Here is a 3,176-nt window from a genome sequence, read left to right as displayed (position 1 = left end):
ACTGGAGTAATTAAGACGTCTCATTCAGTCTCAATGAGGCTATTACAACGAGGCTCCAGTGAGTCTGGGAAGGACCCCCACCTCCAGCTCCACCTCCCCTCCTTCCTGCCTTCCAAAACAGATAATAGACACACCTCAGCGTGTCTGTGTCTGTACCTCCCCTACAGCCGTCCATACTGTAAATAAATACATACAGACCCCTGAACTCGGTGTTCTCCTCTGTATAATCAAATGTTCACAACAGATTTGTACAGTTTTTATGAGCGTCTGTGGGATCTTTCTTGTATTTTGGGTTCCTGGCAGATTTATTCCTCATAAAAGAGACAAAATGAGAAGTCAAACGATGATGTAAAGTCTGTTTGAAATGTAGAAATGAAAGCACAGAAAGTCTTTCATAATTAAAAGTATTAAAGTATTTCATAATTGAATATATAAAATGTAAGCATTGAATAATGAAAAATCAGGTTCTCTCTTCTCAGGTTCTTTTTAATAAAGTAAAATACAGAATTTTCTGTTTATAAAACTCAAAGATTTAAGTTTTTCTGAAGAAAAAAGCATATTATTTCAATAAAAGATCAGAAAAACTTGATTTAGTTTATTTAAAAACTTTGACTCAAAACTTCAGTGAAATTTAACAAATTTTCCTTGTAATTATGAGATTTCTCAACTTTCTTTTACTGTAAATAAATACACAAACAAATAAATAAATACAGCCAATAAACTCAAAGAAAGTCCTCAAACTCTGTGTCAAGCATTAACGTGAAGATTTTTTGCTTTTCTTGGTTTTTTGTTTAAAATAAATTGAATATATTTCGGTTTTGGACTTTGAATTCTGCTTTTATCAGAGAATATTTGAATCTTAATCTCAGAAATAAGCTTTTAAAATGTAAATATTTGCAGGTTTTCTTTGTTTCTGTGATGGTAAATTGAATATATTTGTGTTTTGGACTCTTTAGGTCAAACAGAGAACGTGAATGTGCCAGTTTACATTCTGGTAAATTGTCACAGGACTTTAAATATGCTCATGGTGGTACTGTTGGGTCCTGTAAGATGTTAAACAGTTCGGTTAATGTTAATTGGAAGTGTTGATATTAACTTTTTTATGATTTCGAGAATATAAGGGATGGATAAAGAGATCTGATGGAAAATACAATTTGACATGGATAAATTAAATAAAATGCAGTTTTATTTCATCATTTTTTGGCAGCCTTGGAATGCGATAAGAAAATATCCTGGTTGTGTGTTTCTTCTGAAATCTGACCTGTCATTCAATCAATTGAAAATCTCCGAGTGATGTTGAGCTCGGTTTGTTGCTTCCATAATATTGATACCAAGCTCTATAATCCTTTGCATGCAAAATTTTTTTGCAGAGACTTTGGCTGCAAGAGGATAACAAGAGTATTGGTCATTTACACCACTAAGGAGTCTGCAGCGTTGATGTGATTTAGATGTCATACACAGACAGCAGGTTGTCCGGCGTGCGGATGGTTGACGTCTTTGGACGATTATAGAACAATTGTGACTGGGAATTTGCCAAATTGTTTGGTTGTAAGGGTGATGAAAGTCTTTAATTTCTCATATGATTAAATCGTATACAGGTCCCTTGATAAGTGAACTTCTTCTGACAGGTCATATTACGCAAAGAAAGATATAATTAAGGGTGATATACTGATTTTAGGCAAATTGATTCGTACCTTCGGATGTACGCTGTTAATCATTATCGTTTTGTCACATGTAAAGTTGTCTTGACTGAGACCTTCGCTATGGTTGAAGCTGTTACGAGTATTGTCAGTTTTGTTACCTACATGCCCTAAATGACCCAACATCCCTGTATGCCAACTCTCGAGACAAATATGTCTTATGTGTTATTTTATCTGTATTCTGTGTTTTCGGCATGCGCTCAAAGGAGATTATTAATACAAGGATGATCAGAAGGGACAAGACACGCTTACATTTGTTCAGTGGTTACCGAAAGAGGACAAGAAAGCCTTAAAATATGTAATTGTTACTTAAGTTGCCCACAAAAAGCCCCAATGTTTTTGGTCTTTTTGTTGTTTGTTGGTTACCTTTCTGCTCCTTCTTTATTCTTACTGACAATGAATCCCAGTATGGGTTAATGTAATGCCCCATGCCCTCAAGACAAGTGGATGTCCATGGCTTACCTTTTTCAAAAACTGGACAAAAACTTGTTTATCCAGATGCATATGTTATTGGTTTATAGTTTTACAATTAAAAGTGTCTTTTGTTTTCGAGCAGTGTGGAGAGATTCTGTAATAGCTTTATTTTTATTGCATATAAATGGAAGTAGAACACCATGAGTATTATCTAAATGCTTATAGTAGTATTTATAATTGTGTTATTGATCGAAAGATAAACAATCTCTCTGGTTATGTTTAATCAAATATGGAGTTTCATTTATGTGTGAAACTTTTTAGTTTGCCCTTTAAGTTAGAACTAAGTTTGACTTGTTTTAGCATAGTGTAACCTGTACGGTTTCTTTGCTGCTGACCAATCGCCATAATATGTAGGTTATGAATATGGACCTGGGGCTTAAGAATATTGGTACATAATATGATTTGTCAATTAAGATAATAACAAGATTTTGAGGAATTCTAAGATTACACATGTGGTAAATTTAATTGGTCCATAGTTTTTGAGAACACCTTTCAAAATGTAGGAAACAGCTATTATTAGAGTGTAAGCTAATATGGAATTAAGAAAGTCGGCTGCTATATACTTCCCTGTAGTAGAGGTAACTTACATGAGAGGTCTGGAGGATTTCGTACAATTACAACAAGTTTTTTTAGTCTCTAAGATTAAATATAAGTGTTTCATTTTTTATAACGATGATATATGTTGAGTTTGTCATAAATTGCTATTACTATTATTGTAATATTCCATAATTGAAAGAGTTTAGAAGGTATTTTCTAAATTTTTGATTTAGCCGTGCTCTCTTCTGTCCACAAACCATACCAAGCCTGCTTACCCTGGTTTCCATCAATACCATGTCAGATGGTTAGAGAGAGAATATGACCAAAATGTCAGTAAAGTGTAAATTTCATATAAGCATGAATGACTATACCAGATATTTGTCTGAACAGTGAAGGGGTTCATTCCTAAGAGTTTGTTGGATAATACACCACTCTATATTGTCCTTTCAGTAGAAAGTTAACGTG

Source organism: Morone saxatilis, unplaced genomic scaffold (genome assembly GCF_004916995.1).
Source record: "Morone saxatilis isolate NCDOM2014 unplaced genomic scaffold, NCSU_SB_2.0 Contig21, whole genome shotgun sequence".
Classification (NCBI taxonomy): domain Eukaryota; kingdom Metazoa; phylum Chordata; class Actinopteri; family Moronidae; genus Morone; species Morone saxatilis.
The sequence above is the reverse complement of the archived record's forward strand: the minus strand, read 5'-3'. Positions refer to the sequence as shown.